General features: G+C 39.9%; 2 protein-coding genes and 2 long non-coding RNA genes across 5 annotated transcripts in view; 1 reads left to right on the forward strand and 3 right to left on the reverse strand.

Annotated features, from left to right (window-relative positions):
• Positions 1–26,880, forward strand: part of LOC143746128 (uncharacterized) — a 188,177-nt gene that overhangs the window by 93,752 nt on the left and 67,545 nt on the right. The window lies entirely within an intron of this gene.
• The window catches only part of LOC143746073 (uncharacterized), a 326,821-nt gene that overhangs the window by 58,931 nt on the left and 241,010 nt on the right, over positions 1–26,880 (reverse strand). The window lies entirely within an intron of this gene.
• The window catches only part of LOC143746129 (uncharacterized), a 78,357-nt gene that overhangs the window by 9,599 nt on the left and 41,878 nt on the right, over positions 1–26,880 (reverse strand). Inside the window, exon 1 of one of the 2 annotated variants that reach the window (XR_013206441.1) lies at positions 3,460–3,708. The exons of the other annotated variant lie outside the window; for it this stretch is intronic. This is a non-coding gene — a long non-coding RNA (uncharacterized LOC143746129). Of the gene's footprint in view, positions 1–3,459; positions 3,709–26,880 lie in introns of those variants that run through there. 2 annotated transcript variants of the gene reach the window in all.
• LOC143746131 (uncharacterized) lies at positions 13,701–17,739 on the reverse strand. Its single transcript, XR_013206444.1, has 3 exons — positions 17,596–17,739; positions 17,460–17,507; positions 13,701–14,899 (listed from the first exon to the last, which is right to left on the reverse strand). It is a non-coding gene; the product is annotated as an uncharacterized LOC143746131 (long non-coding RNA).

The raw sequence follows: 26,880 nt of genomic DNA on the forward strand, positions 1-26,880 counted from the left end.
TGGTATGAAAACTTTTTCTCTCAAATATTCTTTTTTCTCTCATGAAATGCTTTTTTGCTATCAGTGTGATAACTTTTTCTCGCAAACTTTTTTTTCTTTCTCTCAGATCATTTATTTTCTCGCATGTAATAAAGACACATTTCTAGCTCTATAGAACCCCGCCCAAAAAAATTTTAGGTCGGGAAGTTCGGTCTGGACTCGATCCGTTGAGGAGCTATTATGCCCGAACAAAAATTGTTCGGACCAATCAAATTGTCAGAGCGGGCTTTATACGAGGATGGACAGATGAGCAATGGTAACGTAACCATCCACGTCACCAAAGAGCGCTTGGGTTGAATTCGTTTACAACAAAGAATGGCTGCCGCTGGAGAATTTATTATGTGTAGATTCAGCCATCGCGTCTGTTATAGAAGATGTAGACAGCGCATTCATTTTAACCTCCTAAGACCTGAGTTTTGGTCAGAGGTGGAAAGTCCAGGGGTCAGAAAGTAAAAGTCCTGCCACATTTTTATTCCACCCACTCCAGTGTTAAAGTTAATGAGATAATTAAGTGAATAATTGAGTGATGATTGAGCATTATTGAAGGCACTTGATGATAACAAGCAGAATCACTGAAGGAGAACGTCACATTTTTAAGTCACCATTATGGTGATCAGTGTCTGCTTTAGTTGGACTTTTGACCCTTAAATCATTAACTTTAGATGTTGTTTGGCTGCTGTACATGAGTTATAACAGTCAAATGAACAACAAGGAAAGCTGATGCACTGGTGTTGGTTATGTTTTGACATAATCATCATTTGTCACAAAACTCATTTGTAGAGTTTAACCTTTTGAGTACACAGAATAACATTTTCAGAAATATAAATATTATCCAAATATTTCTTAAAAGCTATTCTATTCTAATTACTTTATGGGCACACACAGACATCAAGAATCAGCCTGTGATTCTCAACAATGGTGACAATTATATACCATGTTGCGGTGCATTCTGGGTGTCACCAATCAAAACTCATTCATGGCTCCCATCATGCATTGCGGTATGAATAAATGATGATCTGAATTGTCTTAGTAATTTCCTTTTCCTAATTGAATATTCTGTTTGTCACCATTGTTGAGATTCATACACTGAATCTTGATGTCTGTGTATGCCTAAAAGAAGGATTATTATTTATTTATCAGAACAACGTTTAAGATATCATTTGGTTTATTTTGAAAAATCTGGATCTAATGTTATAGAATCACTGTGATGCTGTTATGATCATTATACATTTAAGTCAGAGAGTAGGCTTTAAATGAGTTCAGTGATTCAGGTCAAATGATGATTATGTCTAAACATGATCAACAACATCTGATCTGATCTGATCTGATCTGAACTCTTTGTCATCCAGCTGTTAAAACAGCCAAACAAAATCTTTAGTTAAACATTTAAAGGGTCAAGAGCCCCACCATAAGCAAACACTGATCACCATAACGGTGACTAAAATATAGATTTTCTCCTTCAGTGATTCTGCTAGTTAACATCTGGTGTCTTCAATCATATCTCAATCATCACTCAATTATTCACTTAATTATTCTCATTAACTTTAACACTCTTGAGTCTGGATCCAAATAAACTCCCAGTAAAGTTCATTTAACACTGGAGTTTTTGCTGTGGGTGGAATAAAAATATGGCCGGACTTTTACTTTCTGACCCCTGGACTTTCCACCTCTGATGTGATGTCCACGTATGTGGACAACCAGGTCTTAGGAGGCTACAAGAGGAACAGAGCACCGCGATCAAGGCATTTGTCGATTGGAATCAGAAAGATATTTTTGCCGCCCCTCCTACACAGCAAAATCACCAGTGTTAAACTAACACTGCTAAGTGTTTATATGAGTCCACACTCAGAGAGTGTTAAATGAACACTGAAGCAGTGCTAAAGTTAATGAGATCATTAAGTGATTAATTGAGTAATAATTGAGCATTATCGAAGACACCTGATGTTAACAAGCAGAATCACTGAAGGAGAAAATCGAAATTGGTATGTTACCATTATGGAGATCAGTGTTTGCTTTAGTTGGGCTCTTGACCCTTACGTCATTAACTTTAGATTTTGTTTGGCTGCTATACCTGAGTTATACCTGCCAGATGAACAAAGAGAAAAGGTGATATGATGGTGTTGGTTGTGTTTTAACATAATCAATAGTTGGTCTGAGTCAGTGAACTCATTGAGAGCGTTAAGCAAAACTCATAATTTCAGAGTTAAGTTTACCTTATGGATTATAGCAGCACTGTCATTGTAGAGTATGCATTTTTTAGCCTTTTCAATTAAATCCAAATGATCAAATCAATTACAAAAAAAAAAGGTAGGCACATACAGACATCAAGAATTAGCGTATGAATCTCAACAATGGTGACAAACAGATGACCTCTGAACATAAACTCATTAATTATTCATGTAGCAATGCATGATTGGAGCCATGAATGAGATTTGATTGGTGGCATCCAGAATACACTGCAAAATTCTTTATAATTGTCACCATTGTTGAGATTCACAAGCTGGTTCTTGATGTCTGTTTAAAAAAAACTGTTTTGTATGTTATTAAGTTTTAAGAAATTATTTGGATTACATTGTAAAAGTTACAAATATTATGATTTTCAAGGGCAGTGCTGCTATAATCAATAAAGTAAATGTAACTCAGAAATTGGGCTCTATTCAGGTCAAATGATTGTGAAGTAATGATAATGTTAAAACACAATGTTAAAACACAACCAACACCATCAAATCCTTGATGTTCTCTTCGTTCATCTGGCTGTTATAACTCAGGTACAGCAGCCAAACAAAGAACTAAAGTTAATGACTTAAGGGTCAAGAGCCCAACTAAAGCAAACACTGATCTCCATAATAGTAACATACCAATTACGATTTTTTCCTTCAGTGATTCTGCTTGTTAACATCAGGTGTCTTCAATAATGCTCAATTATCACTCAATTAATCACTTAATGATCTCATTAACTTTAGCACTGATTCAGTGTTCATTTAACACTCTCTGAGTGTGGACTCATATAAACACTTAGCAGTGTTAATTTAACACTGGTGATTTTGCTGTGTACGGGATTCGATCTATCCAATTGACATTGCAGCATTTTTTCCTGGTTCGGATGAAACGCCCCAGTGATTCCCATTTGACTAGAATCTGAGTATGACGACGTCAGGCTATTTTTCCTCACTTAAAGCAAACAAAATCTACAGAATAAATTATTAGTCTTGATCAGAGAGCTGTTCAAATCACTGACACACTCTTAATATGAAGGTCATTCTTCATCATCAGATGTTTGAGTGACACTATGTCCAGTTTCAGGAATAATACAGTACGATGTGTATCAATACACAACTCTGAGATCACAACGTGAATGTGTGCAAGAATAAACTGAGCATGTACAAATTAACTCTTTAGAGAAAATACAGATTTCTTTACCTGTGAGAAGTGAAGAGAGAATGATCAGTCCCAGCAGACACAGATCACACTTATCAGACATTTCTGTTTCTGTCAGTCTTTCTCTTCGTTATATATAGTTACAGCTCTTTCTCTTTGTTATATATAGTTATAGCTCTTTCTCTTCGTTATTACAGCTCTTCATTTACAGCTCCTCATCTGGTTGTGAACTTCCTCTCATCTGCCAGACTAAGTGATTAAACACGGAGAAGTGTTGCTTCACTTGAATTCAAGTGGATTTCAGAACAAATTTTTTTTTCATTATTGCATAGCTGGTTTGGGCGTGTGTGTCTTGCTACAACTCGACTACTCCTCTCTGTCTTGTTGTGTTGAATAAAGACTGGAGTCAAATCTGCTGTCCAGCGGTTCTTTATCCAGAGGCATAATCTGTATAAATTTGAAAATGCAGTTATAAATCATTGTATTTAATCATTATAATCGCTCGCTCAGATAATAATCCCGCGGACTGAAGCGAGTTTCAATCTCATTTCCGATGATAAAGTTCACAATATACATACTATCTCATTTTACAATAATAAATGGGCGTTTATATAACGCCCATTTATAATAATATCACATCAGATAGGCTACAATATATTGCAATAATTATAGAGAATGAAAATGTATTGTATAAATTCCTCACTTTGTGAAAACAATGCAAACAGTGAAACATTTAAAAAGAAATATATCAAACACATCCATTGACACGGAGTTTACATTGCATGCATCATCACACTCTGATTCAAATGAAACTCACCCACATTTCCAGCATGTGATATAACCAATTAAATTTCGAACATATGACAAAGAAATAACAAAAACAGTTTAAAGTGCATAAACATACCTGCACAAATTGGAAAATGCAGTTATAAATCGTTGTATTTGTTCAGTTGTTTAATCGGCCTGCTCGAACAATGTGGAGAAATTACAGTCACGCTTCAAAAGCCAACTTTCACGCAAACATCATCACACTGCATAAACTCTGTGAAAAGTACTCATGGGTGTGACGAGATTTCGTGTCAGGAGATCTCGCAGGATTAAAATGTGACGATATTTGTCGTCGAGTGCACAGCTGGCTCGCGAGTCGCGATATGGAGCAGAGTATGCAGCTGCAGAGAGGGAGGAGTGCAAACAGTGCAGGCAAGCCGGTGTTCATGAAGTATTCCGTGTCTGAGATTTTCCGTGACGCTGGGCGAAAGCTTACATGAATATTCACGAGTTCCCTATTTCGTGTTAATGCGCCACTGGAAATATTAGTCTTGTTTGAGATGCGCCTTGCCTGAAATATAGTCGAGAGTAGTGCAGTGAGGAGAGGAGGAGTGAAACAGTGCAGCCAAGCCGGACAGATCTCTCTCCTCACAGAGGATCATGTGTGGATCAGACACCTAACGTTACGAGATCAAAGTGTTGATAAACTGGGTGTAATTTAAGGTCTGTTGCTTTTATATCAAAATAAATATAATGAACAAGACATATATTTGTTATAGATATTTTTTTAAATAGGCCTATGACAACCATTAAATAACCCATAGAGATCGCACTGTCAGAGAGTTTGGGAATATTCACACATATATTATACACATAAAAACATGATATCCGAGTTTTTAAAATCAAACATTTTAAAAGAGAACATACATCACGGTTGTTTAAACTAATGAGCATTAAGCTGTTTCGTCAGCAAGTCATTTCCCATCAAGCTTTTAGGCTTGTTCGACTTCATGCAGCTCTGCGCAGATACTTTTCGTTACTTTGATGGCATTACGTCAAAGTCGGACAAAATTTCTTACCGGCATGCACTGCTTCAAGTCAGCCGCCGATCGGTCTGCGCAGCGCTGCATGAAGTCCCTGTAGTCACATCATGTAGTGCAGAAATTCCACAGAAATTCCATGGAAGAAATTCCATGTCAAAATAATTCACTTATATGCTTTACTTTGTGTGTGTGTGTGTGTGGGGGGGGGGGGGGGGGTAAAATTTTACAGGTTTGAGATGTGTTTTTCCCATTGCATAACTTACATTTAAAGCCTATATTCTTATCTGTAAAGAAAGTCACATGATGTGAGTTTTTCCATTTTGCTTAAATGCTTGTCCTAAGAGTGAAACGTATCAACACTTGTATAACTTCCTTTACAGTTTTTTTCAACTGCTTACACACTAAAATTAAAACTTTCCCACTATTAGCAAAACCTTACACTCAAGGAGCAAAACACCAGCCTAGATTTGCACAATTGTAAGCACGTTGTCAGCTTCACCCTTTTTGCTAAACATTACACACAGTGATTTGTAAAACTCTACACACATTTTCACACCTTAGACACAGATAAGGATTGTGAGGTTACTTCCTTGTCATTACAAAGCCCCGGTTTGCCATTGACCACACTAATGAATTAATTGGATATGCACATCCATCAGGCGTGGAAGCACGCATGTGCTAATTTGAAAATGCAGCACACAGGTGTGCTATAAAAGGCAACAGGTGAGTTCACCTGTCTTCAAAAAAATGGAAGGAGCTAGAAGAAGAACAAGAAGAAGAGTGAGAATAAGAGGGGGAGCTCAAAGAGGAGATGAAGGAGGTAGAGGAAGAGGTGAAGGAGGTAGATGAAGAGGTGAAGGAGGTAGAGGAAGAGGAGAAGGAGGTAGAGGAAGAGGTGAAGGAGGTAGAGGAAGAGGAGAAGGAGATAGAGGAAGAGGCCTAGGTAGAGGAAGAGGTGAAGGAGGTAGAGGAAGAGGAGAAGGAGATAGAGGAAGAGGCCTAGGTAGAGGAAGAGGTGAAGGAGGTAGAGGAAGAGGTGAAGGAGGTAGAGGAAGAGGTGAAGGAGATAAAGGAAGAGGCCTAGATAGAAGAAGAGGTAGAGACTGAGGTAGAGGAGGAGGCCCAGGTAGAGGAAGAGGTGAAGGAGGTAGAGGAAGAGGTGAAGGAGGTAGAGGAAGAGGTGAAGGAGGTAGAGGAGGAGGCCCAGGTAGAGGAAGAGGAGAAGAAGGAGGTAGAGGAAGAGGAGAAGGAGGTAGAGGAAGAGGCCTAGGTAGAGGAAGAGGAGAAGAAGGAGGTAGAGGAGGAGGCCCAGGTAGAGGAAGAGGTGAAGGAGGTAGAGGAAGAGGTGAAGGAGGTAGAGGAGGAGGAGAAGGAGGTAGAGGAGGAGGAGAAGGAGGTAGAGGAAGAGGAGAAGGAGGTAGAGGAAGAGGTGAAGGAGGTAGAGGAGGAGGTAGAGGAAGAGGTGAAGGAGGTAGAGGAAGAGGAGAAGAAGGAGATAGAGGAAGAGGCCTAGGTAGAGGAAGAGGTGAAGGAGGTAGAGGAAGAGGTGAAGGAGGTAGAGGAAGAGGTGAAGGAGGTAGAGGAAGAGGAGAAGGAGGTAGAGGAAGAGGTGAAGGAGGTAGAGGAAGAGGAGGAGGAGGTAGAGGAAGAGGTGAAGGAGGTAGAGGAGGAGGCCCAGGTAGAGGAAGAGGAGAAGGAGGTAGAGGAAGAGGAGAAGGAGGAAGAGGCCTAGGTAGAGGAAGAGGTGAAGGAGCTAGAGGAAGAGGTGAAGGAGGTAGAGGAAGAGGAGAAGAAGGAGATAGAGGAAGAGGCCTAGATAGAGGAAGAGGTAGAGAAGGAGATAGAGGAAGAGGTGAAGGAGGTAGAGGAAGAGGTGAAGGAGGTAGAGGAGGAGGCCCAGGTAGAGGAAGAGGAGAAGAAGGAGGTAGAGGATGAGGAGAAGGAGGTAGAGAAAGAGGCCTAGGTAGAGGAAGAGGAGAAGAAGGAGGTAGAGGAAGAGGTGAAGGAGGTAGAGGAGGAGGAGAAGGAGGTAGAAGAGGAGGAGAAGGAGGTAGAGGAGGAGGAGGTAGAGGAAGAGGAGAAGGAGGTAGAGGAAGAGGTGAAGGAGGTAGAGGAAGAGGAGGAGGTAGAGGAAGAGGTGAAGGAGGTAGAGGAAGAGGAGAAGAAGGAGATAGAGGAAGAGGCCTAGGTAGAGGAAGAGGTGAAGGAGGTAGAGGAAGAGGTGAAGGAGGTAGAGGAAGAGGAGGAGGTAGAGGAAGAGGTGAAGGAGGTAGAGGAAGAGGAGAAGAAGGAGATAGAGGAAGAGGCCTAGGTAGAGGAAGAGGTGAAGGAGGTAGAGGAAGAGGTGAAGGAGGTAGAGGAAGAGGTGAAGGAGGTAGAGGAAGAGGAGAAGGAGATAGAGGAAGAGGTGAAGGAGGTAGAGGAAGAGGAGGAGGTAGAGGAAGAGGAGGAGGTAGAGGAAGAGGTGAAGGAGGTAGAGGAAGAGGTGAAGGAGGTAGAGGAAGAGGTGAAGGAGGTAGAGGAAGAGGTGAAGGAGGTAGAGGAAGAGGAGGAGGTAGAGGAAGAGGTGAAGGAGGTAGAGGAAGAGGTGAAGGAGATAGAGGAAGAGGTGAAGGAGGTAGAGGAAGAGGTGAAGGAGGTAGAGGAAGAGGAGAAGGAGATAGAGGAAGAGGTGAAGGAGGTAGAGGAAGAGGAGGAGGAGATAGAGGAAGAGGTGAAGGAGGTAGAGGAAGAGGTGAAGGAGGTAGAGGAGGAGGCCCAGGTAGAGGAAGAGGAGAAGAAGGAGATAGAGGAAGAGGCCCAGGTAGAGGAAGAGGAGAAGGAGATAGAGGAAGAGGTGAAGGAGGTAGAGGAAGAGGAGAAGGAGATAGAGGAAGAGGTGAAGGAGGTAGAGGAAGAGGAGGAGGTAGAGGAAGAGGTGAAGGAGGTAGAGGAAGAGGTGAAGGAGATAGAGGAAGAGGTGAAGGAGGTAGAGGAAGAGGAGAAGGAGAAGGAGATAGAGGAAGAGGTGAAGGAGGTAGAGGAAGAGGAGGAGGTAGAGGAAGAGGAGGAGGTAGAGGAAGAGGTGAAGGAGGTAGAGGAAGAGGTGAAGGAGGTAGAGGAAGAGGAGGAGGTAGAGGAAGAGGTGAAGGAGGTAGAGGAAGAGGTGAAGGAGATAGAGGAAGAGGTGAAGGAGGTAGAGGAAGAGGTGAAGGAGGTAGAGGAAGAGGAGAAGGAGATAGAGGAAGAGGTGAAGGAGGTAGAGGAAGAGGAGGAGGAGATAGAGGAAGAGGTGAAGGAGGTAGAGGAAGAGGTGAAGGAGGTAGAGGAGGAGGCCCAGGTAGAGGAAGAGTAGAAGAAGGAGATAGAGGAAGAGGCCCAGGTAGAGGAAGAGGAGAAGAAGGAGATAGAGGAAGAGGCCTAGGGAGAGGAAGAGGTAGATAAGGACTTGAAGAGTTGATAGAACCTGAACAAAGAAGACGAGGCCCAAATTTGACTCAAGAAATCCGTGCAACACTTATAGACCATGTTATCAACCATGGACTGACACCGATGGAAGCTGGACAAAGAGTTCAACCAAATCTCTGGTTGATACTGTAACTGAATTACAGTATTCTTGTTGCTTTTACAGTAGTTTTTCTTCAGAGTCAAACTGTATGTACTTCATGCAGTAATTTTTATTTGTCTACAGATTTTATTTTTTTCATTGATTTCATTGTTGGTTGATTACTGTAACTGATTATGGTAAGAAATACTGTAAATAAATACTTGAAATATGAGTCTGCAGAAATCAGTGTTGTGCAGTGCTTGGTAAGTTTATAGTAGGCCTATTTGTGTACATTCTCCCTATATCTCAAACTAATCATGAAGAATGTTGTTTGTTTGTCACAATTTTTTTTTCATCTAAATGATCCCTTACATAACAATGTCTGGCCAAAAATCTAGCACATGCTATTTCCTAAAAATTGTTTTTTTTACAAATGTGTTTTTTATTTATCACAGCAGTGTGAAACTGGTTGCAATAGTGTCTGATCATTGAGTACTGTGTTGGTTAAATGAAAACTAATAGCATTTTCACAAATATGTGTATATCTTTTGACTGAAGTGTGTATGTTTTGACAGAAGTGTGTCATTTTGCAAACAATCTATGAATTATGCCAATTGAGTGTGGTGTTTGGATAATTGTGATTACATTTTGAAAAAAGAACCCGGTTTTCAAAATTGCGTGTAAACAATTGAAAAAAACTGTAATGACTGGCTATTAACAGCTTCAAACATTTTCCATCCCGCTAAAAATAAGCGGATAAAATCAATAGCCTTATTTAACAAACACTCTCTAACAGTGTTTAGTGCGTGACAAATTGTTGCAGGAGGTAGGATTAACTTTGGATAAGCGTTAAAGATTGCACAAGCATTTTGAACGGGTTATTGTCTGCTTGTAAACATAGTCATTGATCTCATGTGTTGCATATAATAAAGCGGAGAAGAGTTCAAACGGCTATCGTTTATTGTTTTCTTATTTCTGCTGGCAGATGACCATTAGAGAGTGTTAAATTTGGCAAGTTTAAAAACTATAATATGAAATTAGAAAAATAAATCAAATGAAAACTGCACACAAAGCCACATGGTTTGTCTGGAAATAACGAGGGGTGTGCACGAATAGTCGAATTTCGGTATCAGACTGAGGAGCCAACTTTCACCTGAACATGGTATTCTTTTTTTTCTGAACATAAACATGCGAAACAATATAAATATGACAACCATAGGCTGACTCGAATGTATATGTACGTTCTGCACGATGACTGGTGCAGTCTGATGGATTATAAAAGTATTTTAATACATTAATTATTCCTTGTAATGCACCTTGTAATGCATTGTATGGTCTCATGATTAATTGTAACCACAGTTATAATATAATACTTATAGAAAGTTTAGTTTAGTTTTAATAAGTTTAATACTTATTTAGAAAGTTTAGAAACTTATACTTTGCCTTTAGAAAAAACATGACAAACAACCATTGTAACAAGGAATCTGCAAATAATAAATGAATGAATCAAACTGAGATAAATTTATTAGATAAATTATAAAAGTTATAAACCATTATAATTTATCTAATAAATTTATCTCAGTTTGATTCACTCATATGATTTCTGAATCATTCCACTGAAAGAAGCTTGTCGCTGCTCTCTGACAACAGATTGATGCTTATAATTACATTTTATTATATTCATCAAAGCACTTTGTATTTATTCAGACAGATTTTAAAGTTTAGGCCACTGGTTTCATCATTAAATGTGACTTTATGACATATACCTCATGGTCTGTTAATTAAAGAGGTCAAATCATGATATTTTCACTTATGTTGGTCTTCGTTTCTAACAATCATAAAATCACAATATAGTGTTCATTACTTTTAGACTTTTTTTTCTTTTTGACTATTTAAAGTCTCTTAGACACAATGACCAAGCTGGATTGAGTCTTAAATCAGAATCAATATTTTATTATTGAAGACTGTTGTATTTATATTCCCCCTAAATGATTTGGCATTACCTTCAGGTTTTGAGCGTTGTCCGCTGGCTAGAAATTTCAGGGGGAGTCCGTGCCAAACTCAGTCTGGATTCGGGTGCTCTTGAAGCTCGATGGGATTGATTGTCCAGGTTCAGATCGTAGTTTTTAGAAGAAAATAACTCTGAGACTTGTTATAGAGAAGTTTACGAATCACCACAAGAAAACTTGTTCTACATTACCCTCTATAGAGACCAAACATATGCTACACATGTGATTTTGGTTAAGCTTAGTATGCAAGTCTGAAACATTATTCCAAAAGAGTTTAAAAGAGGGAATGAATAAGTTTATACATTTCTCAAGTGGTTATATATATAATATATAGGATTAAAAAGGGTGTATTCTCCTTCGCAATGAGAATTAACAGGACACCTGGTTTTGCCGCTGTGTAAGCTTCATTTGGGATGTTAGATTCAGTTTTGGGGTGAAGTTTCATAGACCTTTGTTGGGAAATTGAGTTAAATATAATGAGTAATTTGTGTGTCTGATTGGTCCAGATGCAACAGATGACATCGCTTTACTTGATAATACTTTACTAGCTAATGCTTTACCAAAGACTATAGAATAACTCAAGAAGTGCCACTCTAATTGTTTTGAATGGGGAAAAGTGGTGCTCAATATGGCGGAATAAGTCCTGCCTTCTAAATAAGAGCCAATCGGCGATTGGTAAAGCCATGCTGAACTTCAAAAACACACTCCACATATAAATATTTTATTTCATAATGCTGAGCCAATTCACGATTCCAGCTTAAATTCGGTTGGTAATGCAGCCCTAGATTACCCTTACACAGAGGGCCTAAAACTAACTTTTTGCCACTTCTGCCAATGGCCGGTGACATAAGAAAATGTAACGGCCAAAAAATATTTTTTACCAGCCACGACAAAAACACGCAGATATGACTCCCAACATTTTAAGATGCTTGTGAAAAAATTCAAAAATTAAATCCTCTATTGCAATTTCGATACCAAAGCTAAAACTTCTAGCTTAACTATGAATTTAAAAGCATTTTTAAAGACAAGTAAACAGCAATACAAAAAGCAAAAGCACAAACAAATCCATAACAATGAAATAAAAAGTACTCTTCAGGCTGGTCTAATAGTTTTTAATATGGAAAGGAGAAGCGAAAATACAATTTGAAATAACAAAGAAATGACAACAAGAATGGGAAGCAGAACCTAAGGCTAGGCAATATTACAACATTAAGAAACAGGCTGGAGGAAAAATAATTCATATGAAAAATAGGCAGGGAAAAAATTTGATTAAGATTAAGAATGGGAATTACAGGATTGAATGCAACACTGAAGCTGGTAGGAAAAAGAAATGGTTTATGCACAGAATGTCAAACACATGAAGATGTGAAACATGTTTTATTTAGATGTAGGAGATGCAGTGAACAGAGTCAAAGAAGGCAAGAATTGGAAGATAAAATTGAGGATTTTCTTGGGGAGCAAGGAATGCAAAGGGACAGAATTAGAGCCTTATTTATTTTCCTTAAAGACAGTGATTTAATGAGAAGTAAAAAATTGGTGTTTTTTTTCTTTTCTTTTTTTCTATAGATTTAGTTTGGCCCCTTTTGATTGAATAGCCGAAAGATTGCTGCAACACTCTACACACTCGCATGTACATGTACACACACTCTCTACACACTCAAAGAGGACGCATTTACAGTAGACCCAGCTGGAGTACTGATGATGCTGAGGCCATGAGACCTAACATCCTCTGAAATTTCTAGAGAGGTGCGCAAGGGCCCGCTCTGAACGACGTGGCTAGGCGCTGAATGGTGAACACGCGCTCTGATGTAAGCTGCGCTCTCATTTGTAGAGAGTTTGTGACTGTCCCCAGGAAGGAAATGCTCTGACTGGGAGACAGCGCGTTTCTGGAAGCATTGATCCGGAGACCTAGGCATTCTAGATGGCTGAGGAGCCAGGATCTGTGAGCTATTAACTGCGCCTCCGATTGTGCTAGAACCAGCCAATCGTCGAGGTAGTTTAACACTCGCACTCCCCGTTGTCTCAGCGGGGCGAGAGCTGCGTCCATGCACTTCGTAGATGTACGGGGTGCTAGAGATAGACCGAACGGTAGTACCGTGTACTTATAAGCCTGCTCCCCGAAAGCGAATCTCAAGAATGACCTGTGATGGGCCGTTATCTGGATGTGAAAATAAGCATATTTCAGATCCACTGAGAAAAACCTGAGAAATTCCCCTGGGCAAATCTGCGCGAGGATTTGTTTGGTTGTCAGCATCCTGAACGGGCGCGGCATAAGTGCTTTGATCGATCAACTTTGCCAGCGCGACTAGACCAGACCGCATCAGATTGGAAAGGTTTATTTCATTGAGGACATAATTACTGATTATAAAGACTTATGTATTACGCCCTATGGGCGTGAGAACACTATGTAAACATAAAACCATGTCTGCATTTGTGATCGTAGAAACGACAAGCAAGCGCTACTCTGCTCAAAACTCGCATTTGAATAGTCAGTAGCAAATTCTTAAAATATGAAAACATACTTTTCAAAAGCCATAGAATCAGTAGCTTTTATGCTGGCTGCATTCTTTGTGAAATGTGCTTTACTGCGAAAAAAAAAAGCCTAAACATCTCTGTTAGCTGAAAAGTACTTGTCATTGCAGGGCGCAAAAAAACTACATTTAAGATTAGCCTACAATAAAAACTTAATTTGTAATTTAATACATATTTAATTCATTAAAATTATATATATATATATATATATATATATATATATATATATATATATATATATATATATAATGTTACCATCATTCATTAAAATGGATCATTATCATTAGGGGCACAGAAGTTGACACAACACTTCATATTTTATTTTAATTAAACAACACAATATTTATAATTAAATTATTACTTTTGTCTTTATTCACAAAAATCCATAATATCAGCATCATATATGCATACATTATAATAGTCATTATAATTCAAATCTTATCACAAAGCCTGACAGCCACAGAAAGAAAACATCAGTATTTGTTACTTTCTTTAGACAAAATACAATACCACTTAATTTTATTATTAAATACTATGGTAATGCCTTAGTCCTACCTGTCGCAAGATTTCCTTCTCTGCCTTCCCTTATAAAATAACATTTTTATCATAGTAAAATCTACATATTGTTCACAATAAAAGTATTGTTCAGTGTAAAACGTTGAAGATTAGCGAACAGGCTGTTGATTCATTAACTGATCAGGTGTTTCCTCACAAAAGCGGTTTATTCAGTGTAGTGAAGCCTCTTCTCCAATGACATTCATTCATTAAAAACGGCCACTGTTCTGCTCTCCTTTCCTGCATACCAGCCAAGTCAAGCCAAGTTTAGTTCTTTAACTTGATGTTTTGTTTAAGTTCTTTTCATGTCAATAAAACACTTGGGTTCTTCAAACTTGCCATCAGTGGATTATTTTCATATTGTTAAAGTATAATTCTGTGTACTTATAGCTCAACAACATTACTAATTCTGCATTAAAACTGGTTTAAGTTTAAACAATTTTTTTTTTGTCTTCATGGTGTGGTAGTAAAATGTTACACATAAATATTTAAAGGTAATTGATACCTCTATGACTACATGACTGAACATGACACGGACGCTTCTGAACCCAGAGCAGATACACTCATTTTTGGACCATTTGTGAATCCAGTTCCCAGCATTTTGAGCTCCAACCCGTCCACACCAATAGATGCACCCGTGTCAAATCCAAGTCCCACTTTCCCAGCAACTGGACCGGCTTTAGCTGATAGACAGGCGACTTCAGCTCGACCCATTGCTCCAACTTTAACCACACTGACTTCAGCCCTAACACCGGCATTAGGGCCTCTGGCTTCTGCCTCAAATACACTGTATTCAGCCCGAGCTCGTCCAAATCCTGCTTCTGCAACGTATTCAATCTTGGGAATTCTCCCCTTTGGTGTGTATCCTTATTTAGCATAAATGCCTTCTGCACTGGCTTCTGCTGGTCTGTCATATGTGTCAATCATGCCTATGACATCGCTTACATTTGATGTATCTTGTGCTTTTGACTTTTTTATAGTAATCTCATCGATTTCATTTTTACCACTGTTCTGCCGCTGTTTGGTAGAAGGTATATCAGAATCTAAATCTGCAAATGAAACAGATGAGCTTTAACGCAGTGCAAATAGACACATATGTAAAAAAAATAAATGAAAAAAAAAGCTCATATAAATGTACGCCATTTTGCGCTGAACATTATAGAACATTGTAAATGTGACAAGTTGGTTTTTACAGAGCCGCGACGTAACCTGTGGGAGAAAAAAAAATCTATCCGTAGCGACGTTCCCTCAGTTTATAAACCGTACTCACAAATTCTTAAACTGTTCCCTCGGTTTAACAAATCGTGCCCACTGATGGATAATCCGTATGAAAGGTGCATTTCTCTCTAAAGGCGCATCCATTTTACATCGGAGATGGAGATATGTTTGCAGTCGACACTGATTTAAAAAAACACTAGTTTATTAAAAAAATTTCAGACACATTTATTATCATTAGCCTGCTTTTGCCGGTGCTTTGCGCAAGATTTATGCATGCGCTTGAGTGCGGAAAAGGGCTGTATTCCTCCATGCACCCAGTATTTAATTAATATAAACGTTAATTGCTTAAATGAATGACTACTAGTCGACTAGAAAAATCTTTAGTCTATGGCAACTCTAATCAATACATTTAGTTGACATTATTTACTTATTATTTATTGGTTACTAATAATATCCAGCTCTTTACATTAAATTAGTTGAGTTAACATAATTAGTTAATGAACAGATAAAATAATAAAAATAAAAGGTTAAATTAAGATGCTAACCAAATATTTCTAGCACTGCTTGTTCCTGCACTGGAGAGACACAAAGGACTGTTTTAAAGGTGACAATCCTTTGTACATGTGAAGATTGTACTACTGCATCTTGAAGATTGTTGTATTGTATTGTATCTGCTGTTATAAAGATGAAGATTGACATTTTGTTCATTAAAATAATAAGCAAATGTTGTAAAAATTAACTAATTATGCGTTAGATGGTTTTGACTACTTTTTGTATTTCGTATAATTATATCTAGGTAATGAAGATATATTAACAAAAATCTTATAGATTAATATATTATATATAAAACTTTTATATATATTTTTTAAAAGGGCCTCAGTGATTAATTTTGCCTGGGGCCCCCACTCAGTAGCTGCGTTTACATGTATTATTATTTACAATATACCCTTATAATATAATAAAACCTTCATGTAAACACCTTAATCGATCGGATTGAAAGGGGTGGTTTGTTCCTTTTGTAATCCGATCGAGAGAACATGTAAAACTTGATCGGATTGAAAACTGAATCCGAAAGGCCTGCGCATGTGCAATGGCGTTGAAATAGCGTAATGACGTATGAAGCACGGAACGAGCTGTTCTTCCTGTTGAATAAAGTGTCATATAGGCTAAATGAATGTCCTGTTATCCTAAAATTCTCATTTCACTCAGTGTCTGTGAAGTGAAGAAGCACAACGGCCCACTAGTCCTTGTTTCAGACTCTCATCCACAGACGTGGGGTTTGGGCGCTTGATATAAGCATACCGGCAAAACAGTTCATGTGCTCATTGTCTCCAAATCATGACCAGAGATGGATAAATATTAAGTCTGCTGTTTAAAACAAATAAAGAAGCAATAGAGGAGAATAGTTATGTGCGAACAGCGGCAGTATATTCCTGCAGTGTTCGCATGTCAAATAATAAATTCCGGTTTGAAGCTTGTGACATATAAACGCGCACATCAACCTAATTACTTTATTTATCGTTCATGTAAACACCGTGTTCGGATTCATCGGATTTAACCAAAAGGTGTCCAAACGCAGCTAGTATAGGTTCGGCTCACCCCATACCTGCTACAATTGAGAATCACTTTAAGCATGCAGACGCAGTTAAGACAATTTGATGTATTCCACTTAATACACAATAAAACAATATACAATAAGATTCATTAACAACGTACCGCTTGCTGTTCTTCTAAAATGAGGGCGGGCCACAAATCCGTGAGTACAGTTTACAAACCTGTGGGAACGGATTGCGAAAGCGTGGGCATGGTTAATGAATTTATTGGTAGATTGAAAGGCACGGTTTACAAATCTGAGAGCATGGATTAGGAACTCGTGGGTACGATTTATTAATCCATGGGCTTGATTTATTGAACCGAGGGAACAGTTTAAGAATTCGTGAGTAGCCTACTGTTTATAAACTGAGGGGACGGATTACATAACTGTCGCCACGGATTGTTTTGTTTTTTCTCCCAGAGGTGACGTCCCGGGCTCCGTAGGTTTTACTCAACCTTGCAAGCTAATATTTCTATATTTGGTGTGATTCAGTGTGAGATTTTCTTTGCCTGCATATTCATACTGTGGTAATAATATATTTTTACATAATATAATTTTCAGATGCATATTTCAGATTTTTTCTAAATATGACAGCAATGGCCTGTTTCATTGACCTAGTTCATTTAGTGTTCACAAATATTCAGAAACGCATATAACAAACTACATTGAGAAAATAAAGAAGTAAATAAACACACAAAATAAAATATGCAAATTAACAAATGATACTAAAATGAAGAGTTTATGCAGTAAGTAAGTAAATGTAAGTAAATATAGACCAACTATTGAATTATATTTACCATTTTCACTATGTTCATGTTCGTTAGTGGGCATGTCACAGTCTTCATCTGCAAATAAAACAAATTAGCTTTAATGCAGTGCAAACAGACATAGATATTTAGAAAAACAACAAGCTTTATTTTAAAATGCACTTACCGTTTTCATCGTGTCCGTGGTGGCTTAGTTGTTGTTTTGCAGACATTTTAGTGTGTCACAAGTTCTCAATCTCAGTCTCTTTGGTGGAGTGTTGTGGTGTCTTGGTCAGTAACGCTGCTCCATATTTATGTAATTATGGGTAGGGCGACTGAAAGTGAATGCCAAAAGTGAGAAGTCCTACAGTAGGTTTAATGTAAAAGCCTCACTTTTGGGAAGCTTTATTTTTAGTGTGTGTTTGCAGAAGTCACATGCTCTTCCTTGAAAGAGGATCTGGAAAGGGCCAGTTCATCTTGAAACTTATTTGATTTATGGATGTTTAGTCTCTCTGTGTCAGTAGGGGATTTCTGGAATGTTACCAGACTCAAAAAAAAAAAATATATATATATATATTTGTTGGCTTTAATTAACTTTTTTATGTCAACAGGTCCCACATAACTGGGTTACATTAAACAAACATAATTTGTTCATGTAACTTCAACATCATGGAATTGAGACATTTTAAGCGACCCAATTAATTTCTGAGCAGACCCAGCAGGCACAGGATATAGACTACAACGTCGGCCAGACGTTGGATTTTGGTTGAAAATGAAAGTCGGGTTGACGTCTAAATCCAATGTTTGTTTTACGTCAGGCTCCAACGTTGGGCAGTCGTTGAATTTTGGTTGGAATAAACCAAACAAAAAGGTGAAATGCATGGCCGTAGACTTATAACCAGCTTCACTTAAAACTAACCAGATTTACTTTTTTTAATTTCCATTTGAATGAAATCAATAGTTGTATTTTAAAGTCACCAAGATGGTGGTGAGCGTTTGCTTTAGTTGTGCTCTTGACCCTTAACTCTTTAATATAAAGAGATTTTCTCAGATTTTCTCTGGCTGCTATAATTGTGTGTTTACAAAGCACAATGGTTGTAGCTAAAAAAAGCCATGAGATCAGGTGATGTTGGCTGTTTATTGCTGATGATGATATCATTGTGTAATTTCCTGAGTCCCTGATCTTTTTCAGTGTCTAATGCATTGATTAAATGGGACTTGTGGTTTTAATATTGCTTTATTCATAATAGAAATCATTTGATTCTACAGCATATCTAGCAGTGTTGTTTATCATAGAATATACTTGTTTTTTAAAAACTATTTAGTGCACAAAAACCTTTAATCTATGGCATTACTTAGACGCACACAGACATCAAGAAACAGCGTATGAATCTCAACAATGGTGACAATCAAACAAAATATCAAGATAATCAGATCAACTCAAAAAATCCTGCATAATTTATTAATGCCGCAGTGCATGATGGGAGATATGGGTGAGTTTTGATTGGTGGTACCCAGCATGCACTGCAGCATGAAGCATTTAATTTATTGTCACCATTGTTGAGAGTCATACACTGATTCTTGATGTCTAAGTAATAATGTTGAAGAAAATGTTTAATGCACTAAATTTTTTTACAATCCTTTATATTATTTGATATAACGTTGCTTTCATACTGTAAAATAAAATGGGTTCTGTTTTAAAACATTAAAAACACAAGTACAAAGTTATCAAAACTTTCAGGCAATTATATGATGATGACTTCATCATCAATAAACAACCATCATCACCTAATCTAATTTTCTCTAGGCTTTTTTGCCACAATTAATGTGCTTCATAAAAACACACAATTATAGCAGCCAGAGAATATTTACACTAAAGAGTCAATGGCCAAGAGTCCAACTAAAGCAAACACTTACCACCATCATGGTGACTTTAAAATACAACTATTGATCTCATTAAACCAGAAATGAAATAAAGTGAGTCTGGTTAGTAATAAGTGAAGCTGGTAATGCTGTTTGAGATGTTCACTCTTCCTCTGCTGAGATCTTCACAGATTTAATGCGCTGCCATATATGTCACATTTTTTTGCAGTGTTTATTCCAACCAAAATTCAACATCTGTGTGACGTTGAAGCTTGACGTCAAACAAACGTGGGGTTTAGACGTCAACCTGATTTTCATTTTCAACCAAAATATGACGTCTGACTGACGTTGGATTAGTTGGAGTCCAACGTCTGCCTGACGTCACATTGACGTACTGTGCCTGCTGGGGAGTGTTAAATGAACACTGAAAGTTAATGAGAAAATTAAGTGAACAATTGAGTGATGATTGAGCATTATTGAAGACACCTGATGTTAACAAGCAGAATCACTGAAGGAGAAAACCTGAATGTTTAAAGATTATGGTGATCAGTGTTTGTTTTAGTTGTGCTCTTGACCATGTGCTCTCACATCATTAACTTTAGATGTAGTTTGGCTGCTGTACATGAGTTACAAAAGCCAGATGAACAAATCGAAAATATGATCTAAAGGTGTTGGTTGTGTTTTAACATAATCATTATTATAGCTCCACTATAGCTCCAAGATGGCGCCGCGGATGGCTGCCTCGGTGTGGAGCTCTCCAGCTATTGTGTTGTTTTTGTTCGTTTGTTCTGCGTTTAGTCATTCTTTTCCTATCAGTTTCACCAAAGACGAACTACTGGACATTAGGAAACACACACCAGAAACCTTTTCTACAGTTTTTGATTATTCGGACGTTTTGCTGGACATTCTCGTCGGAGGTGCAGCGTTGTTGTTCAAACGCGCGTTCAGACGCAAACGCGGGAAGCGAGCCGGCGCGCTGGTTAAACTCCGCGAGCGCGGCCTGCGCACTGCACTCCCCAGTATTCATCTCGCGAATCTCCGATCCCTTCCTAACAAAACGGATGAACTTCTTCTCCTCACCCACACTAACAAGGGTTTTTTAAACTCTGCTGCTTTGTGCTTCGCTGAAACCTGGCTGAGTGAAGCCATACCGGACAACGCAATACATCTGCCGGGCTTCCAGCTGTTACGAGCGGATCGCATCGCGGAGCTAACGGGGAAAAAGAGAGGTGGTGGATTGTGTTTCTACATTAACGAAAGTTGGTGTTCAGATGTAACAACACTGAAGAAGATGTGCTCTCCTAATTTAGAGGCACATTTCATAAACTGTAAACCCTTCTACTCGCCTCTGGAATTTTCTTCTTTCATTCTCGTGAATGTTTACATCCCTCCAGACGCGTGCGTGAGCGCGGCGCTACAACAGCTGGCTGAACAAATATCTGAAACGGAACAAAGGTACCCAGACTCTCTTTTAATCATTCTTGGGGATTTTAACAAAGCAAATCTTTCCCGTGAACTACCAAAATACAGACAGCACGTTACATGTCCCACCAGAGACGGTAATATACTGGACCACTGTTACACCACAATAAGAAATGCGTATCACTCCGTCCCACGGGCAGCTTTGGGGCTCTCTGATCACTGTTTGGTTCATCTCATACCGACCTACAGGCAGAAACTGAAATCAGCTAAACCTGGAATAAGGACTGTAAAAAGATGGACTAATGAAGCAGAGCAGAATCTACAGGCCTGCTTTGATTGCACTGATTGGACTGTTTTTGAAGCTGCTACCAATGATCTGGATGAGCTCACAGATACTGTAACATCATATATAAGTTTCTGTGAGGATACATGCATTCCTACCAGGACATTCTTATCATTCACTAATGATAAACCATGGTTTACTGGGAAACTCAAACACCTTCGTCATGCCAAAGAGGATGCTTACAGAAGTGGGGGTAAAATCTTGTATAACCAGGCCAGAAACAGATTGACAAAGGAGATCAGAGTTGCTAAAAGGAACTACTCTGATAAACTGAAAAACCAGTTTTCATCCAACGACCCATCATCAGTCTGGAATGGCCTGAGGAACATCACCAACTACAAGTCACCATCCCCTCGATCTGTGGACAATCAACACCTGGCTGACGATTTAAATTCATTTTACTGCCGGTTTGAAAAGCCCTCATTCACACCACACACCCGGTCTGATCTGCACTTCAGACTTTCACCATCACCTCCTGCACTCCAATTATCACTCCCCCCTCCTGCCATCCAACCTGAGCTTAAGGTCTGTGTGGAGGACGTGAGCCGAGTCTTCAAAGAACAGAAGACTAGGAAAGCCTCAGGCCCAGACGGCATCTCATCTGCTTGTTTAAAAGCCTGCGCTGACCAACTGGCCCCAGTCTTCACGCAGATCTTCAACAGATCATTGGAGCAGTGTGAAGTTCCCTGCTGCTTCAAACGCTCCACTATCATTCCTGTCCCCAAAAAACCCGAAATCACTGGACTAAATGACTACAGACCTGTCGCTCTCACGTCTGTGGTCATGAAGTCGTTTGAAAGACTGGTGCTGGCCCACCTGAAGGACCTCACTGGACCCTTGCTGGATCCCCTTCAGTTTGCTTACAGAGCAAACAGGTCTGTGGATGATGCAGTCAACATGGGACTGCATTATATCCTGCAACATCTCGACAGACCAGGGACGTATGCAAGGATCCTCTTTGTGGACTTCAGTTCGGCCTTCAATACCATCATGTCTGGTCTTCTCACAGCCAAACTGACCCAGCTCTCCATACCATCCTCGATTTGTCAGTGGATCACCAGCTTCCTGACGGACCGGCAGCAGCGAGTGAGACTGGGGAAACACACATCCAGGACTCTCACCACCAGCACTGGTGCCCCCCAAGGGTGCGTTCTCTCCCCACTGCTCTTCTCCCTGTACACTAATGACTGCACTTTTAAAGACCCAACTGTCAAGCTCCTGAAATTTGCAGACGACACCACTGTCATCGGTCTCATCCAAAACGGTGACGAGTCTGCTTACAGACTGGAGGTTGAACAGCTGGCTGCCTGGTGCAGTTATAACAACCTTGAGCTGAACACGCTCAAAACAGTGGAGATGATCGTGGACTTCAGGAGGAACAGCCCAGCACTCCCCCCACTCACCATCATGAACAGCACTGTGGAAGCAGTGGAGTCATTCAGGTTCCTGGGCACTATCATCTCTCAGAACCTGAAGTGGGACAATCACATTGACTCCACTGTGAAAAAGGCCCAGCAGAGACTGTACTTCCTTCGCCAGCTGAGGAAGTTCAACCTGCCACAGGATCTGCTGATTCAGTTCTACTCAGCCGTCATTGAGTCTGTCTTGTGCGCTTCCATCACTGTCTGGTTCTGTTCAGCTACCAAATCAGACATCAGGAGACTACAACGGACAGTCCGGACTGCGGAGAGGATCATTGGTGCCCCCCTGCCAAACCTCCAGGACCTGTACTCTTCCAGAGTGAGGAAGAGAGCAGGTAAAATCATCACAGACTCCACTCACCCTGGACACCACCTGTTTGAACTGTTACCGTCTAGACGGAGACTCAGATCACTGGCCACAAGAACATCTCGGCACAGGAACAGTTTCTTCCCACAGGCCATTTCCCTCCTGAACAGTTAACACTCCTCCCAAGGCATATGCCTGTAAGTGCAATACTCCCACTGTTTAGTGCAATATCCTACAACTCAGGTGATACTTATATGTAGATTTATTTATTTATAATATTCAAAACACTGTAAATAGGTTCATAATCTGTAAATCTGAAAATGTCTATTCTGACTAAACCCAACTGTGATAGTTTTATTCTCATATATTTATATTTTATTTTTTTTATTCTTATAATTTGTAGTATTATGTTTCATGTTGTATTTGTATTTGTATATGTCCACTGGAAGCCTCAGTACCAAAACAAATTCCTTGTGTGTGCAAGCACACTTGGCAATAAAGCTCTTTCTGATTCTGATTCTGATTCTGATTATTTCACAGTCGTTTGACCTGAATCACTGATGAGAAGTGATTCCAAAAGTAAGTCCTACATAGTAGGGAGGTTAAGCACAAAAAATAGGCCTTTGAATTCAAGTCATGATGCAAAGGTCGGCTTTGGTATGGAAGTACCTTAGGGTCATATAAATAAATTTATCCTAAGACACAAAGGAGATCACACTTTGTATCAGAAATAAACATGTTTTTTCAAAAATGGCCACCAATGCACCGAAAATACTCTAGAGCCCATAGCTTTGCTTCTGTTATCGCTATAATGAAAATTGTAAGTTTTTGTGGTCAAGGAATACAATAAAATTGGTTTCAAGTTTAAAAATTTTATAATTTTCCCCATGCCATGACAATTTGGGGTAAATATGCACATTTCACATAAAAATTATGTCAACAGAGTGACTTTACTTATCTTTTCGTTCAAAAACTTTTATTTTGTATTTAAGCAGTGCAGCTACTTCTGTACATTACATTTGTCCTAAGTAGCATGAGATTTCGACCAGTCAGGAGTAGCCAAATCAGTTCCTGCAACAACACATCCCATCTGCACCAGGAGCTGTGACAGCTGTTGAAGGTCAGAGGTGACAGGTTAACACTTTGAGGTTCGTATAATTTTCACATTAAATAGAAAAATGTTTTTAATGTTAGATAACTAACAACTAGCTAGCTAGTTGACTATGGAAAAAAAAAAACCTTAGAGGGAAAACCTCTTTTCTCGAGAATACTGAAGCCAAAAATTATCCTTATAATTTGTATTAATTTAAAACGCACTTGCTGCAGCTAGCAGACCTAGGCGAGGCAGCTCACGCGCCTATTAGCTGCTCGGCGGCAACTGCTGCAACCTATCGAGAGACTGCTTGTGACGTCAGCACCAATGAGGGCGCCGGCGCCCTCAGTCGTCACGTACCGCGCGAATGGGTGTGGAAGAGGCCCATGAAGAGGCATGCCTCTAGTGGAATGAGCTCTGACGCCCAGAGGGCAACGAAGGCTCTTAGATGTATAAGCCAGTGATATAGCGTCCACTTTACACCTGGAAAGGCTATGTTTTGAGGCAGCTAGACCTTTAGATCGGCCACCAAACGAAACAAAGAGCTGTCCTGACCGTCTGAAATCAGCCGAACGTTCCACATAAATTCTCAGGGCCCTATCTGGGCAAAGGAGATTCACATCAGACTCGCTGTCAGATCCAAAGAGGGCTGACAGGGAGATGACTTGCGCTCTGAAAGGAGTGGCAAGTACCTTGGGGGCATAACCATGTCTTGGTTTGAGGATGACCTTGGAGTCATTAGGCCCAAGGAAAGATCCCATATGGGAACCGAGGGGGGACGAGGAGGGTTCATCCTTCTAGCTCCCCTGAGGAAGCGGACTACAAGGTCGTTCCTACCCAGTGACTGGCCATGCGAATGTTTGACAAACGCAGCAATAGCCGCCACATATACCTTGAGCGTGGATGGGGATCTACCCTTATCCAAGAGCTCCTGTAGGAAGGAGAGAACCTCCGACACCCCGCAATCTTGTGGATTCAGGTTGCGAGCTGAACACCAGCCTGAGGACACTGACCACTTGGAAGCATAAAGCCGTCTAGTAGAGGGCGCTCTAGCTTGCGTAATAGTGTTTAACACTCCGTCGGGGAGACTGATGGGTACCCGTTGATGGCCCACACATGCAGAGCCCAAAGCTCGGGTCGTGGGCGCCAAATCGTACCCCCGGCCTGTGAGAGGATATCTCTCCTCAACGGGACAGGCCACGGAGCCAAGCTCTGAAGCTGCATCAGCTCCGGAAACCAAACTTGGTTCGGCCAGAACGGAGCTACTAGAAGCACAGAGGAACCGTTCTCCCTGATACGCTTGATTACCTGTGATAACAGCGTGATCTGAGGGAAAGCATAGAGAGGGCGGCTGGGTCAGTGATGGGCCAGCGCATCCTTGTTCTTTGTGAAGCATATTGGACACTGAGCGTTGTCTTGAGACGCAAAGAGATCGACTTCTGCTGTGCCAAAGGTGTCCCACAACAGCTGAACTGTCTGAGGGTGGAGGGACCATTCCCCTGGGGGAACGTTGTCCCTGGACAGCCTGTCTGGACCCACATTCAGATGGCCTGGCACATGCACCGCTCTCAGCGAGAGTAGGTTGCGCTGAACCCATACAAGGAGGCGTTCTGCCAGTGCATGAAGGTTCCGTGATCTCAGACTGCCCTGGCAATTTATGTAGGAAATCACCGACATGTTGTCCGTGCGGACAGGGACATGGTGGCCCTTTAGAAGGGGAAGGAAGAAACGCAAGGCGTTCTCGACCCCCTTCATCTCTAGACAGTTTATGTGCAAGCTCTTTTCTTGGCTTGACCACAGGCCAAAAGTTGGTCTGCCCTCATAGAGGGCGCCCCAGCCCGAATTGGAGGCGTCTGTTGAAACCACTATCAGTTTAGAGATTACTCCCAGGTTTACACCTGTCTGATACCAGTCGACCGCCTTCCAGGGCTCCAGAGCTGTGACACAGTTCTGAGTTACCTTAAGACGTAAACGACCGGATGCCCATGCTCGACGCGGGACCCACGTCTTCAGCCAGTGCTGTAAAGGGCGCATGCGAAGCAGACCTAAACGAAGAAATTATTAAGTTGTGAATGGACTGTGTGTTTGGCATGCGTTTTTTAATAAAAATTGCATACTTCACTTCCAATTGTCATGGTAGGGACAACATTATTGTTTTTTTAGTCTTGGAACCTATTTTATTGGACTCCTTGACCACAAAAATGTACACGTTGATACCAAATTTGTCATTATAGCTATAACAGAAGCAAAGATATGGGCATCTCAAGTATGATCGGCGGCCATTTAAAAAAAAATGTGCGTATATAAGATACAAAATGTGATCTCACTTGTGTCTTAGGATACATTTTTTTCTATGGCCCTAAGGTACTTCCATACCAAAGGGGACCTTTGCAACATGACTTGAAGTCAAAAGTCACTTAACCTCCTTACTAACAGTAGGTTTAATGGAAAAGCCTCACTCTTTGGAAGCTTTATTTTTAGTGTGTTTGCAGAAGTCACATGCTCTTCCTTGAAAGAGGATTTCCTGCAAATAGAAAAGATGATATGGTGTAGGTTGTGTTTTAACATAATCATTATTTCACATTCGTTTGACCTGAATCACTGATGAGAAATTATGTGAGAAAAGTGAGAATTCCTGTAAAAAGTAATACACTATATCTACTCAATAAAATTGTGGCAACAGATTACAAGCAATACTATTAATTAAATTTAACAAATTAGAATTGAGTAAGAATTAATTAAATTAATTCCTTAAAAGTCAACCATTTAAAATGAGTAACATTTAAACAAAAATATCTGAATAACAGAGATGTTAAAGATGAATTTAGAACTATTTATTTTTTATTGCTGATAATAAGCGGATAACAAGCAGAATCACCGAAGGAAAGACAAACACAAGAACTAAACTGACTGACTTTATTTCTGTCATTTGTCTACAGTTATTTTTGAGAATCAACAGAAGTTTAGATGTTAATGATTTATTGAAAATATTTGTTCACCATTATGGACACTAGTGTTTAATT

The sequence above is a fragment of the Siphateles boraxobius genome, unplaced genomic scaffold (genome assembly GCF_051911475.1).
Source record: "Siphateles boraxobius isolate OS27281-9 unplaced genomic scaffold, OSU_SipBor_1 21, whole genome shotgun sequence".
Classification (NCBI taxonomy): Eukaryota; Metazoa; Chordata; class Actinopteri; order Cypriniformes; family Leuciscidae; genus Siphateles; species Siphateles boraxobius.